We start from the raw sequence: 16,742 nt of genomic DNA, 5'->3' as shown, positions 1-16,742 counted from the left end.
ACATGAAACAATAACAAGGTTGTGAATATGCCTAACATGATATAACTATTCCTGGTACAATCGCAAATGCATTTATAAATTTATAATCGGTCAATGTCCCTTAAGAACGATCTTTTACTTTCTCAATTTAAATACAAATTGATGTTAAAGAAATTGGTAGGACAAATGTATTTGTTAGCAAAATAAGACAGAAGCATTCATATTACTTTCTAATCCTCATTTCTGTAACTGACTAGGTGGCCTTAATTGATATTTAACTACCTTCTTATACCAACCTAACCTTAACCAAACCCTAAATGAATCCTAACCCTAACAGCCCTAGCCCTGAACCCTAACCCACCTAGCCCTAACCCTAACAGCCTTAGCTCAAGCACTGAACCTTGAACTGTAACCCACCTAACCCCAATCACTTCCCTGACCCTGACCCTAACCACCCCCAACCCTAACCCCCCATCCCTAACCTAACTCTAACGCTAACCTTAAACCTAACCCTAACTCCCCCGACTCTACCCCTAACCTAACCCTAACCTAAAGCTGATTCTAAACCCTGACCCTAATCCTAACCTCTAACCTTAACCCTGAACCTGACCCTAACCTCTAAACCCAAACCATAACCTGACCCTAATACCCTGACTCCAACTAACCATAAACCCTAACTCTCTAACCCTAACAATATCCTGATACTGACTTTAACCTCTAAACCCAAACCTTGACCCTGACCCTAATACCCTTACTCTGACTGTAATCCCTAAACTCTAACCCTAATACCCTGACACTGACCCTCAACCTGATCCTAACCTAAACACCTCTAGTCTTTTAACCTTTAATATGACCCCTAACCCTATCCCTATTCTCCATCCTTCTAACTCAAACATCTTTTTTATAATAAAATGCTGACTTTTAATTTGACCTGGTGCTTGAATTGTTAGGATTCTATGGACATTTCAATACAAAATGACTTTAGCATACTGTGCCCATTCATAAGTCTTTTCTCCAGTATGTGTTGTTTTTTGTATTCAGAGATAACTCTGAAGGGCAAAGCTTCCATTCACAGGGTTTAAATGAATGGAAGTATGAATACTTTTGTAATAATGCAAACTATTAGTTCAACGGCTTCTCCATATTCAATATTCATAGGGTTTCTATCCACTGTGATATCCTTTATGCCTTTTGTCTTAATTTGAGTTTTATTGCTGTGAAAAGATACCATGACCAAGGCAACTCTTATAATTGACAACATTTAATTGGGAGTTGAGGTTCAGTCTATTATCAAGGCAGAAAGAATGGCAATGTCCAAGCAGACAGGGTGCTGGAGGAGCCAGGAGTTCTACATCTTGATCAGAAGGCAGCCAGAAGACTCTTCTGCCCTGTGTGGAGCTTAAGCATAGGATCTCAAAACCCACCCCCACAGTGACATACTTCCTCAAAGGCAACACTTAACTCCAGAAAGCCCAAACCTCGTAACAGTGCCACTTGCCATGGGCCAAGCATATTCAAACCCCACACCTTGGAAGATCACTGTGATCTCTAAAGGCTTAACCATATTGGTTACAGTAATAGAGCTACTCTCTAATATGTGTTCTTTTATGTACTTGGAGGTGACCTGATTGTGAATAGGCTTTACTACATTGACTACATTTGTAAGGGTTCTCTCCAGTATGAATTCTTTCATGAGTTTGAAGTTTACCACAAGAGGCAAAGGATTTACTACACCGCCTTCATTCATAAGGTTTCACTCCAGTATGTGTTGCTTTATGTCTTCGGAGACTGGTGTTACATACAAAGGCTTTATTACATTCATTAACATTTGTAAGGTTTCTCTCTAGTATGAATTCTTTCATGTTTTTTAAGATCACTCTGACATGTAAAGGCTTTACCACATTGATTACATTCATAGGATTTCTCTCCAGTATGTATTCTTTTATGTACTTGAAGATAACCAGAATATGCAAAGGCTTTACCACAATGATTACATTCATAGGGTTTCTCTCCAGTATGTATTATTTTATGGATTTGAAGAGAATTGTGTTGTGTAAAGGCTTTACCACATTGATTACATTTGTAAGGTTTCTGGCCAGTGTGAATTCTTCCATGTCTTTGAAGTTGACTATGATCTGCAAAGGCTTTATTACATTGCTTACATTCATAAGGTTTCTCTCCAGAATGTGTTGCTTTATGTATATGGAGACTAGTGTAATACCCAAAGGCTTTACCACATTCATTACATTTGTAAGGCTTCTCTCCAGTATGAATTCTTTCATGTCTTTTACATTCACGAATGCATGGAAAGGCTTTACCACACTGATTACATTTGTAAGGTTTCTCTCCAGTATGTTTCCTTTTATGTACTTGTAGATAACCAGGATATGCAAAAACTTTACCACATTGATTGCATTCATAGGGTTTCTCTCCAGCATGTATTCTTTTATGCCCTTGTAGATAACTTTGTCGTGCGAAGGCTTTACCACATTGATTACATTTGTAAGGTTTCTCTCCAGTATGTGTTCTTTTATGCACTTGCAGATGACTTTGTAGTCTAAAGGCTTTACCACATTGATTACATTCATAGGGTTTCTCCCCAGTATGTATTCTTTTATGTGTTTTAAGATTACTGTGTTGGGAATAGGCTTTGCCACATTGATTACATTTATAGGGTTTCTCTCCAGTATGTGTTCTTTTATGTTTTGGGAGAGAACTGCGATAGGCAAAGGCTTTACCACATTCATTACATTTGTAAGGCTTCTCTCCAGTATGAATTTTTTCATGTCTTTTAAGTCTATGAAGATGTGGAAAGGCTTTACCACATTGGTTACATTCATAGGGATTCTCTCCAGTATTTGTTATTATTTTATAATTTTTGAGACTACTATGACATTTATAGGCTTTACCACATTGATTAAATTTGTAAAGTTTCTCTCTAGTATGTGCTCTTTTATGTTTTTGAAGAATACAGTGATACACAAAAACTTTACCACATTGGTTACATTCATAGGGTTTCTCTCCAGTATCTGATATTATTTTATGATTTTTGAGACTCCTACAACATTTATAGGCTTTACCACATTGATTACATTTGTAAGGTTTCTCTCCAGTATGTGTTCTTTTATGCACTTGGAGATGACTTTGTCGTGCAAAGGCTTTACCACATTGATTACATTCATAGGGTTTCTCTCCAGTGTGTGTTATTTTATGTCCTTGGAGATAACTTAGTCGTGCAAAGGCTTTACCACACTGATTACATACATAGGGTTTCTCTCCAGTATGTATTATTTTATGTTTGTGGAGAGTGCTATAATGTGCAAAGGCTTTACCACATTGGTTACATTTGCAAGGTTTCTCTCCAGTATGTGTTCTTTTATGCATTCGGAAACTACTAAGATATGTAAAGGCTTTACCACATTGATTACATTTGTAAGGTTTCTCTCTAGTATGTGTTGTTTTATGCATTTGGAAACTATTAAGATATGCAAACGCTTTACCACATTGATTACATTTGTAAGGTTTCTCTCCAGTATGTGTTCTTTTATGCATTTGGATAATACTAAGATATGCAAAGGCTATACCACATTGATTACATTGGTAAGGTTTCTTTCTAGTATGAATTCTTTCATGCTTTTGAAGTTTACCATGATGTGCAAAAGTTTTATCACATTGATTGCATTTGTAGGGTTTCTCTCTAGTATGTGTTTTTTTACGTATTTGGAGACTACTGTGAGATACAAAGGTTTCATCATATTGAATACCTTCATAGAGTTTATCTCCAGAATGAATTGTTTCATGCTTTTGAGGATAACTGTGCATGCTAAGGCTTTACCACATTGAGTATATTCAGAGGGTTTCTCTCCAGTAAGACTTCTTTCATGCCTGCAAAGATAATTGACACATGTGAAGCTTTACCACAATCACTACAACAATGGGTCATTTTATCTGTAGGAATCAGTTTTACAATTTGATCTAATTATAAAGAGGAATTACATCATAAGTTTTATCACTTTGTTTACATTCATGGTTTCCCCTTCACTATGGGTTGTTTTGTGTCTTTTAAGATACCTGTAATTGTAAAAGTGTTTATTACATGGCTCACATTTGTAGTATCCTTTTTCTCTATGAAGTTTTTCACATATTTGATGAGAACTGGAAGAGCTCAGAGCTTTAACACACTGGGTGCATTAATAAATTTTCCTATATTGTGAAATACATTACATTTACAAAGTGAACTAGGACAAACAGAGAAGAATTTCCATATTACTAGTACTCATAAGAATTTTCTGCAGTGTGAGTTTATGGATGCATTGCCAATGAAGTTGGAAAACCAACTAATTATAAGATTGTATCACATTGAGAAAGTCTACTTAAATGGGGAATACTACATATCTTCTAATTGTTCTGAGAGAGGGGTACATTGCTTCTTTCAATATCCTTATGCTCACATGGCTTCTATCCATTTAATAGGTATATTAAACATGATATACCTATTAAAAGAATAGCAAAGATTTCCACATTGCATTCACACAGTTTGACTTTTTGTTCATCATAGACATGTGGTATATGGATTCTTGACTCTTATAAACTGTCCCTCTCACTTAAACTTAGCAGTATTGCTACAAGTATATGAGCAACACCATCTATACTATAGAATATTTGCTTATTAGAAACATATACTTATCTATCTATCTATCTCTATATATTGCAATATGTAAGTTGTATGAGACTAAATAGAGTAGCTGTAATGTGACTATGATTCAAATGGCAATGTTGGTTAAGGCATTGTTTACTTGTCTTCTTTCATAGAAGAATGCCTTGCAAACACAAATCAGACACCTGACATTGAGGTACATAGATTTGTGAGAATTTAATAATCATCAATACACTTAAAGACATGCTTTTTTTTTTTTTACACTGTTGCTTTTCTTTAAAACTTCCATGACACATTAAAACTTCTTCAGAGGCATATTCATACCAACTTGCACATGAATATTACCTTCCATGTCTTCTAGAACTTTGACAATATTCTTCAATATTATGCTCTTCCCAATTGCAGCCTAAAATACAGTACCAGAAAATATATGATTTATTATTGAAAATTAATCAGATTTTAAGTTGCTATCATCAGTGAATATGGTTTATTCACCTCATTCTTCCTCATTTTCAATTGAAGGTATAGAAGAGCATCAGTAACAAAGAAACCATTGTTCCCTTATTTTAAAAAGTGAAGGAAAATTCACTGACTTACCTATAGCAGTGAGGTTGCTGTAGGTTTCCAGCATCACATCTTTGTAGAGACTCTTCTGTGAAGGAGCCAGCAAAGCCCATTCTTCCCAAGTGAAGTTCACATGTACATCATCATAGGTCACTGCATCCTAAAATATCCCATAAATGTGTACAACACAAAGCATGATACTGGCATCATTGTAAAATAAATGTATACTTCATTGACAATATATTTATATAATTTTGGTGCTTCCCCTACTTATTTCTTGACCCAGATGTTCTAATGTCATTTTAGAAGGAAACTGAATAAATGAGGTTCACCCCTGTCATTTCTTTGTTCTTTGAATAGGATATAGCCTTGCAAGAGAAATGCCAATTAACTGATATAAAGAAAGATAGAGAGAAAGAGAGAACCAAACAGTACTGAGCACACATCAGATATACTGTATGAGCAATTACTAACTACAAAAAAGGATGAGCAGATTGGGTGTATTGGCCTATGCTTTTAATCCCAGCAAGCAGGAGCTAGAGGAAGCTGTATCTCATTGAGTTGGACACCAGCATGGTCTATCCAGGACAGCCAAAGGTATATATTAAGTCCCTGTCTCCCTTGTAAAAACAATCAAACAAACAAGATAGAACTCAGAGGTTTCTACTGAAGTTCCTACAAAGAATTATACATCCACTCTAGTTCTGTATTCACCTTCTAGAATCATGAAGTGCCCAAGTTTAAACTGTAACATTAATGATATCTTATTAAAAGGGGATGCATATTTAAACAGTTACAAATGGACATATGAAAATATTAGCAATGTAAATGCTGACCCTAATTATTGATAAGAAACAGGGCAGGAGAGATGGCTCAGCAGTGAAGAGCTCTTGTTGCTCTTGCAAGTATTTGGGTTCAATCGCCAGTACTTACAAGGGTGCTCACAACTATCGATTTCTCCAAATTAAGGAAGTCTGAGGCCATCTTCTGACTACTATGAGGACCAGGCACACATGAGATGCATATTCATGAATACAGGCAAAATACTCATGTTTATTTAAAAAAATCAAAACAAATACAACAGGTAGGAAGAATGTCATGCATCTGCAATTCAATGACTCAGAAAGCTCAGGCAGTAAAACTCAGGCAGTAAAACCCAGGCAGTATTAATGTCATGAATACAAGCCATCCTGAGAAACATAATATTCTCTCTGCCGAATTTCAAAATCCACAGTCTATCATTTTTGGAGCTTAGGATACAAGCTCAAGCTTCAAGAAAATGAAGACAAAAACCATGGACAAACATTGTTTCCTGGCTTGCCCTCTTACTTGATCACTGTCTTGTGCTCAGTTAGCTCCCTTATTCAGCCAAGGTCCACTTGCTTAGGGATCCTACCACCCTCAGTGGAAGAGATTTCCCATATCAATCATCACTCAACACAATTTCTCACTGACACTGCATTCATCCATTTTGATGAGGGCATGCTCTCAAGTGAGGCTCCCTCAGATGCTCTCAGTGTAGACTCTAAAATGTTAACAACTGAAGCTACTTAGGACACACAGAGACAATAATATACTAAAAACTTTAAAAACCCAAATCCAGCATTCTAACCATATCACTCAAGTAGAAAAATGCAAAACTTGATGATTGCAACAACTGGAAAACACAGATTTGCCAAGAGATGAGGAAAAGCAAGCCTTTAGGATCAAAAAGAGTAAACTAAAACTGTTTCTCCACAGAAAGTCCTCAAACTACCCAAAACTCAAGACACTCATAACAATATAGTAAATTTTCAGAAGAAAAAATAGGTGGTCTATCAGTTTCCAAAGAAATAACAATATCATTAGATAATAATAAATAAACTCTCACAACATAGATGCCACCACAAATAAAAGGAGAAAGAAAGACAGACCTATAAGTCTTTTAAACAACAACTACAAGATTATAATAAAAAAAAAAGATATTACAGGACAGCAATCTTCTCATGCACTCTGTTTCTCCACTTTGCAAATAATAGAAAATAGATTGAAAGTGGCAAAACCCCAGTCAGTTGGACAAAGAGGCAGCCTAGGGAATGGGAAAAGTTTTTTTTTTCCCCCAAATCCACATCTAACGAGGACTAATATATAAAATATATAAAGACTTCAAGAAACTAGATTTTTTCAAAGGAAAAAAATCCAATTGAAAAATGGGGTATATATATATATATATATATATATATATATATATATATATATATATAAACAGAGAATTCTCAACAGAAGAATCTCAAATGGCAGAGAAAGACTTAAAGAAATCTTTACCATCTTAGCCATCAGGGAAATGTAAATCAAAACTACTTTGAGAATTCATCTTATACCTGTCAGAATGGCTAAGATCAATAATACAAGTGACAGCACATGCTGGCAAGGATGTGGAGAAAGAGCAACAATCCTCCATTGCTTATGGGAGTGCAAACTAATACAGCCACTATGGAAATCAGTATTTCCTCAGAATCATGGTTCCTAAGAAAACCAAGAATCTATCTACCTCAAGACCCAGCTATACTACTCTTGGGCATCTATCCAAAAGGTGTTCCATCCTACACAATGACTTATGTTTGCTCATACTAGCCAGAAACTGGAAACAACCTAGATATCCCTAAAATGAAGATCGGAAAACAATGTAATATCACTCAGTTGTCTTAAACAAAATGACATCATGAATTTACAGGCAAGTAAATGCATGTAGAAAAAAAATCACCCTAAGTGAGGTGACCCAGACCCAGAATGACAGATTATAAGTGGATTCACTTATAAGTGGATATTACCTATTAGGTAAATAATAATCAAGCTATACTCCACAAACCCAGAGAGGTAAAGAGTAGGGCTATATAGAGGGAAGCATAGATCTCCCTCTAGAGGGGAAATAGAATAGTTTTGGTGAGTAGAGTGGGATTTGATGAGATCAGGAGTGGGAAGGATTAGTTGGGGGGAGGATGAAGGGAGAGTACAGTATAGGAAGAAACAGCTGGGATTAGGGGACATTTGGGGGTTACTCAGTGCAATGGCAACTTCCTGGAATCTATGAGGGTGACCCTAATGAGGACTCATAGTAATGAAGTCTGAACTGGCCATCCTTTGTAGGCAGGCAGGGCTTCAGTGTTGGGTATACGTTACATTTGGTTGAGTTGTAGGCCAAGGAGGTCCCTTGGAGATCCCTAGGACAAAACTGAAATCAAACAGTTTTCCTCAGTAAAACAGCAGGGCCTCATCACTGAAGACAAATTCTACACAGTTCTCTGAATGCAGAGGTCAAGTGAGTGCAGGCTTGGAGCCTTTACTACTATGTTTTAGTCTCTTTGGGGGAGAAAGTACTCTACAGGCTACAAAAAGAGAAACCTGGACACCAACCTAGCTACAAAACCCTCCATCTACAATTGGTCCATCCCGAAAGATGTACTGGGGCATGATGGTAATAAACTTGTTTGGGTGGCCAACCAATGTTTGGTTTAACTTGAGGCCCAGGACATGGGAGAGAACCCATGACTAACACTGCCTGGATTTCTAGGAACCTTACAGAGACTTAAGTCGCAAGCATGGGGTCAGCATGGGTTTGTGCCTAGTCCTCTGCTTATACATTATGGCTGTTAGCTTGGTATTTTTGTGGGACTCTTAACAGTAGGAGCAGGTGAAGCTTTGATTCTTTTGCTTGATCTTGAAATTCTTTTCCTCCTAGGTTGCCTTGTCCAGGCTCAATATGAAGGTTTTTACCTTGTCTTTTTCTATCTTGTTTTGTCTTGTTCGGCTGTCCTCTTTTGGAGGTCTGCTCCTTTCTGAAGAGGAAACAGAGGAAGGGGTGTGCATCTTGGGGAGAGGAGGATAGGAGAGGAGGGGGTTAGCTGAGAGGAGTGGAGAGAGGGGAAACAGAGGTTGGGATACATTGTATGAGAGGAGAATTTGTTTTTAATTTAAAAATTAATTCAATATTGCTTAAATAAAAGTGCAAAGAAGAAGGAAAGCAATAATGAACACAGAAATGTGAAATAGTGAAAACAGGAACAGCATGATTGTGACAAATACAGTTCTCATTCTATTTGTGTGGAGGGTGACCATCACACAGGAGTGTAAAAGTATCTTTTATTTTCCTGATGTAATTTTTGGCTTACTTCCTTCATCTGCTAGCCTAAGCCTAGCTCTAGAAGCTTCTAGCCTCTGTACAATCTTATATAGGTATAGTATGTTTTCGACCTCTCAGACTTACTCCTGAATTAACTCACCTTTTCCTTTTCTTTCTGAACTCTGGCTGGCTGGTCAACTCAGCTGTTCTGGCACAAACTCCTTTTCATGCTAACTGATTCAAACTGGCCTCTTTCACTTCTGAATGAATGGTTGCACTTGGCCTCAAATGAACTCTAGCAATCTGTTCTCATCTGCCTCTTTCTCATTCTCTGGCTCATTCTATTTTCACTTGTGTCTAGCTTGTTCTCTCTCTGCAAACTGTGTCTGTAAAACTCTCTCAGTAAAACTGCTTCCTCCTCTCTCCCTCTGTGCTATTCCTTCTTATGTTGCCTCTCTTTCCTCTCTGTTCTTGTAAGAGTTGGACATATCCTATTCTGTCAGATCTTTCCCTGATTCATCACTTTGTCTACTACTCAATTACTTTCAAAACTAACTTTACCATTATTGTTTGAGATTAAAGGTGTGTGCTAAGGACTGAGCCACACCACATCTAGAAACAGGTGTTTGTTAGTTTGTTTGTTTTTAGTAAATAACACAATCTTGGGGGTCACAATGTGATCAAATACCCTGCAACATAGGAGTTCGTGACAAGCTCATTCTTAGGTGCAGTCTGTATCTGTTAAATCAGAAGCTTTGCTCTCAGCAATGTGAAATATATATCATTCAGGAAACAAAAGCAGTTCATTTTCTTCCACTAGTTTGGAATGTGGAATTATAGCACTTTTTACTCATTTCATTCCAAAGGATACTCTTGCTTCTTTTTAAGAAAAACTAATGTTTGAATAACTACTCAAATAATAGAAATAAATATATGATGTTATACAGAATTGCTATGTTAATTATATAATACATTAAATATAAAGACTGATGTAGAAAAATATTACATGTTTAAACATTCTCCAAAGTAAAAATGAAAGTGTTACCATCTAAGATAGGTTATTTATTTAATGCAGAGAAAACAGAGATGAGTCACTTATCCAAAACTATTATATTTTTGTTCAACTGTTTCTTAACCTCATTTTTACTTTTTCATGCAGTATGACTCTATCCAAAACTATTACATTTTTGTTCAACTGTTTCTTAACCTCATTTTTACTTTTTCATGCAGTATGACTCATTGGTAGAAAGCTCTCATACCATCCAAATAAAGCCACTTTCTGCATTTTTACAATATACGATAATAGCACATTTGCTGCTCATCTCTATAACAACTCTTGGTACCAAAAGCTTGCAATTTCATTTCTCTTCTCCACATACCACCAAAAAGAACATTAGCAAAACCCTTTGAAGGAGATTGCTTCTGTTAGATGCTGTGCTTTCTGCCCTTTGTTTTCTATTGCTACATGCAGTATAGACAAGATGGCTCAAGCTCTCATATCCATCTGACAAATAAGGGTGCACTAAAGATTAAAATCAGATAGGAGGGGCTGGTGAGATGGCTCAGTGGGTAAGAGCACCCGACTGCTCTTCCGAAGGTCCGGAGTTCAAATCCCAGCAACCACATGGTGGCTCATAACCATCCATAACAAGATATGACTCCCTCTTCTGGAGTGTCTGAAGACAGCTACAGTGTACTTACATATAATAAATAAATAAATCTTAAAAAAAAAAATCAGATAGGAGATGAAAGTGGATTGACACTGCTTAACATGCTGTTTTATGACCAAGACTGTGAGAGTCTTTACAAGTGCATAATCCTTTAACCATTGCTATTGTCTTCATTCCTTTATGTCCTCCTGAAGCACCCACCTTGTCCTCAACAAATGAACATTGAAGTAATTCTCATAATTAGGCAACCATAAATACAACTGCAATGAACATGACAATTCTGATACATCTCAATGATAATTTCAAGTTTGTGGAAAATATATTCAGAAGATTGCTGGGATCCATGGCAATTCTGTCATTTTTATGAGAACTCTGTATGAGGGGGTTACTTAGGTGTAGGCATTATGTTCAAATGAATCAGAATACATCCATTAAATATGTGCAATTTTATATCAAATATAACAACACAACATGGTTTTAACTAATTTTAGTCAGTATCTGTGGAAAATCCCAACCTACTGTTATCAGATTTTATTTTGCAGGCTAACACACAATCCTGTGTCACACCCATATTCATTGTTAAATTCTGGACCATGTTTATTTTCACTTTTTTTGTTTTCTCAATTAAATCATACTTAGTAAGGTATCATTTATGTGACCCTAACAATGTATTCTGTGTCACCAAAATCTAAACTAAAGCCTTCATCTATAACTTTGTATTTTATTTCACATCATTTTCAGTTTCACACAGACTGAAATTTACTAAATGAATGGTTATGTAGAATACCTTTTACCCATTTATACAACTGCAAACAACACCATTAAAGTGATGTGTTTTCAAAAGGAAAAAAAATTGGGTATGTTCAATTTGCAGCATAAATTCCAAACAATCCAAAGAAAATTCCTGACAATTTATAACAGGGAAGCTAGTTACAGAGCTATGTGTCATGTGAAAAAAACTCAGAACCATCAATGGAATTATGAAGTAATAGTACACATTTTGGCATAATGTGAATTCAGTCTGTACATACTACAGAGCTACAATAATCAAAAGGTCTACAACATTTGTGAAAGAATAAGGGGATGCAGAGAAAGAGCCAAGAACATAAGCCCCACTTTTAATCAAAAGACTGATGGAAATTTAGGAAAAATGTGAAATGTTACCCATGACTGCACATGTACACAAATTAAATAAACACAGACTTCACGACTTCCACAAAAATAACTCAAAGTGACCCCTAAACTGTTATATTTCTGACCCTCCAGTCACTACTGATCTCACTTCCAGAGAGGACCCATGTTCTATGGCTCTCTTTGTATGAAGGTGATCAGAAAGGTGGGCTATGCTCAGCAGTCCCCCATGCCTCCTTGTGATCTCACACAAACCCAGTTCCACTGAGCTCACACACAAACCAACATTGAAGAATAATTTAATGTCTGTTTCCTGCCATGTGGATTATGACTCATGATGTGGAATCTGCCCTACCCACCTGCACACCACCATGCACACCTGAGAAACCTCTGCATCTCAGAAACTCCTTTTGTATCCTTGAATTTCCCTCAGCCTCATCACTGTGTGGATTTTAATCAAATATTGCTGAAGGATAATCCCCATCACCTCCTTTCTAACAATTTCTAAACTGTTTGTAAAATTTATCACACAAAACCGAATGTGCAATGCAATGTTCAGAACTTCTAGAAACCAGACCTTTTTAAAAAAAAGATTTATTTATTTATTATAAGTACACTGCAGCTGTCTTCAGACACCCCAGAAGAGGGCATCAGATCTCATTATGGGTGGTTGTGAGCCATCATGTGATTGCTGGCATCTGAACTCAGAACCTTCCGAAGAGCAGTCAGTGCACTTAACCGCTGAGCCATCTCTCCAGACCCAAAACCAGACCTTTTGTTTTGACATCTGTCTTCCCACTGCATACAAAAAGCAATGCTTGTGTGTGCACACTGGGCAGTTAGGTTATAAGTAACACAGCTTCTTATTGCCAGAGCTGCAGAGCCTCATCTTAATCCACACTTAGGCAGGCTCATAGCCCAAGGTCCTCTGGCCAGGTCACCACATGTACCAACAGAACCACAGTCTGATTCACAGTCTATCCAAATCCAATCAGATTGGACTCTGATAGCTTAGGACTCTGATAGCTTAGTCGACCTGCTCTTCCCAGTGGCTGCCACATCACCATTGCATGACTTGGGGTCTCCCTCACAGCAGTCTGATGCATCAGAGGAGAATTATGGAAAGAACCTGCAAACTATCTCCCACTGGTGCTCCTGTTTGCTAGCCTGCACAGAGGACAGTAGCAGCTCTCCTACTGGAGGGTTAGAGATTAAATGACACAGACAGCACAAGCCTTCCCAGCTATGCCTTCCACGCCATGGGCAGGCAGAGCCCTGGTCTGATAAATTTGTATTTTAGTAGAATCTTCCACTTTCCCAGGGTACCAAGACACAGGGTCCTTTGTATATTCCATTACACATTCAACATCCAGTGCAGCAATCCCTTTGCTTCACATCTGGGAAGTCCTGTAGCCAAACTTCAGTCAAACTCAAACAGTAACAACAACGGAAGCAAAAGGTGGCTATGAATTTGAAATCAAGGAAAAGTAAATGGAAGATGAATGAAAAAAAGAAATAAAAAAGGAAAGGACATGGCTGCTCCTAGGTATGGTAGAAAGATTATTATAGATAAAAGGGAGACCATAGCTTCAGACACAGGGGACATAAGGGGGAGTCCAGAGTAGACTTGACCCTGAGTCATGTAAGGGAAGAGTGAAAGGGAGAAGCCAGGAGGGTAAATGATAGATGAAAAGGTCCAGGCACCCAAAATGGTTGGATTACATAAGGAAGGGCAGCTGGGAGAAGGGCAGCCCCATCCATAAGCTAGACGGTGGGTATGCTACCCATACCCTGTCACAGGTAGGGACTGAGGGATGCTGGGAGAACTCTCAGGACTCAAAGGGAGGGACCTTAGATAAAATGCCCTACACTGGTGAGGGGGAACTTGTAGAGCTCAACTCCAGCAGAAAGACAGGGCATTAAGTGAGGGATGGGGTTGCCATCCCACAGTCAAAACTCTGACCCATAATTGTTCCTGTCTGAAAGAACTGCAGGGATGGGAATGTAGAGGAACCTGAGGAAAAGAAGATCCAGTGACAGGCTCCAAGTAGGTTCCAGCTCAAGGAGAGGCCCCAAGACCTGACACTATTACTGAGGCTATGAAGTGCTCACAAAAGACCCAACAAGTAGCTGAAAGAGTCAGATGCAGATATTTGCACCCAACCAATGGACAGAAGCTGCTGACCCCTGTGGTTGAATTAGGGGAAAGCTTGAAGAAGCTGAGGAGGAGGGCGACCCTGTGGGACAAGCAGTCTCAATTAACCTGGACTCCCCCAGATCTCTCGGAAACTGGACCACCAACCAGGTAACATACACCAACTGATATGAGGCCCCCAACACAAATACAGCAGAGGACTGCCAGGTCTGGGTTTAGTCAGAGAAGATGCACCTAACCCTCAAGGTCTGGTGAGATGTGTGGTGGAGGGTTGGGACAGCCTTGTGGAGACAGGGGTGTGGGGAGGAGGTATAGGATATGGAATAGTCGGAGGACTGGGAAGGGAATAAAATCTGGAATTTAAAATAAATAAATAAAAGATTAAAAAAAAAAAAAAAAAAAGGTACTGTCTGATCTTGACCCCCTTGTTCTATGTTAGCTGCTGAGACCTGTAACCTGACATACACAGTTACAGCCAAAGGCCTGTGTGTCAACCCTCTGAGATGACTTAACTATATCAACGAAGATTGTACATATCTCCATAGGACAGTCCCCTAATTGGAAATTCAACATTCATTGGCTCAACACAACCTCCCCAAAGTGTACACCCATCAATCTGGTGTTTTCAGTCATATCCATGAATTAATACATGCTGTGAAATTACAAAATCATCACCCTGCCTGAATAAGGTCCTTCTTCATAACAGCTGACTCCCTTAAACTTTAGTCTGTGATCTGGCTATTCCCTACCCTGTTTCACCCTGCAGTGTACACAGTAAACTGTTCCTCCTGTTCTGATATGAAGGCAGAAGCCATGCTCCACATGCAATTTTTTTCCTGTAAAGGATAGTTAATCACATGACTCAAATCAGTAATTTTAAAACTCTGTTATGATATATCCCTTTAACTTAAGGTTTTGGGATGTTTAACCAAGAGGAAAGCAAGATCATTGCCCTGGGAAGCAAGAGACTAGGATCAAGGGGACCCCAAGTCAACATAGTTTGTCTCAGAAATATTTTTTTTTTTTTTGGAAAGGCTGAAGATGCAGCTGTTTTAGAATTATATGCCTTCCCAGGGAGAAATCACTCCAAACGTAATTAAAAGATTTTTAAATTTTTTAATTTTTAAAAATCTCTTTAATAATAGCTTGCATTCAATTCTGGTTTGTAGTAACATTTTTGAGAATTCTGGAATTTTTGGTTTCTTTAAAAACGCAGAAATATTACAAGAATGTGCTTTCATTTTAATCCCAGGTATAGGGATGTGAGGCTGCTTCTGACTGTTGCAGCCACTAACCATGAGTTACTTCACGCTCTAGCAGAAGCATGAGCTACAGATTTCTGTGATGGTGTGACATCTGGAATTTCAGGAACTTTTTGGAAGGTACATAAATGTGAGGACCCCAAGAGTCAGGGTGGTGGTGGGGGTTATTGGTGTTTTAGGAAGGTTGGTTATGGTTTATTTGTAGCTGTGGTTAAAGAAGAAACAAAAGGAAAGAAATTAGATTCAAGGATGTCTTTCTCCTCTATCCTTGTTTCTCTACTATTTGGTGAGGAGTGTGGATAAAGGGTGGAAAAAGAAGAAACCACAAAACAGCAAAGATCAGCTCCACTTGTTATTGCTAAAACAGAAGCCAGTCTAGAACTAATTTTTCATTCCACATATTCTGTCACCCTTAAGTCTCTTTTAGGTTCAGGTCCCAGGTTATGTTTTAAACAATTTAAATATGGATTGGAGACTGCAAGTCTAGCCACATAGACAGATGGAAGATTTACACAGCAAAAATATTCCCAGGATTATTTCTTAAGTACACCAGTGCCTTAAAACAGAATGCCATTCTTCAGTAATAGTATCCTAAGTGGAAGGTCCCAGATGGTGAAAAACATAGGAAAATGAGAAGATAGAAAGTATAAATGCTGGGGCGGGGAATCCTTGTACAAGCTATGTCTTTTTTTTTTTTTTCAATTTTTTATTAGATATTTTCTTCATTTACATTTCAAATGCTATATAAGCTATGTCTTATGCTAAGTAAGCTTAAGAAGAATACCACCTTGTACAGTCCTTATATGGGGGAAATGGGAGACATCTATCAAGTCAGCAGAAATGTATGAAGAAACTATGAAGTCTAAGTTAATTGCTTCTGAGAGAAAACAGGCATCTAGAACTTGGAACGCATTCCAAGAGCTTGGAAAACAATTAGCCCAAGGTCCTAAAAAGGGAACTAGTGATTTATTGTAGGTACAAGGACAGAAGATAAAATATTTATTGGGTTTATCTATATAAAATTTCAATGATAACTTAGTTATGTTTTTTTTTTATTAAGATTTATTTATTTATTATATGTAAGTACACTGTAGCTGTCTTCAGACACTCCAGAAGAGGGAGTCATATCTTGTTANGGATGGTTATGAGCCACCATGTGGTTGCTGGGATTTGAACTCCAGACCTTCGGAAGAGCAGTCGGGTGCTCTTACCCACTGAGCCATCT

The 16,742-nt window shown here is 37.8% G+C and overlaps 1 pseudogene; it reads right to left on the bottom strand.

Annotated features, from left to right (window-relative positions):
• Nucleotides 1-1,240: 1,240 nt before the first annotated feature.
• Nucleotides 1,241-16,742, bottom strand: part of LOC110316241 — a 16,698-nt pseudogene continuing 1,196 nt past the window's right edge.

Source organism: Mus pahari, chromosome 2 (genome assembly GCF_900095145.1).
Source record: "Mus pahari chromosome 2, PAHARI_EIJ_v1.1, whole genome shotgun sequence".
Lineage (NCBI taxonomy): Eukaryota > Metazoa > Chordata > Mammalia > Rodentia > Muridae > Mus > Mus pahari.
This window is presented reverse-complemented; position numbering and strand designations above follow the sequence as displayed.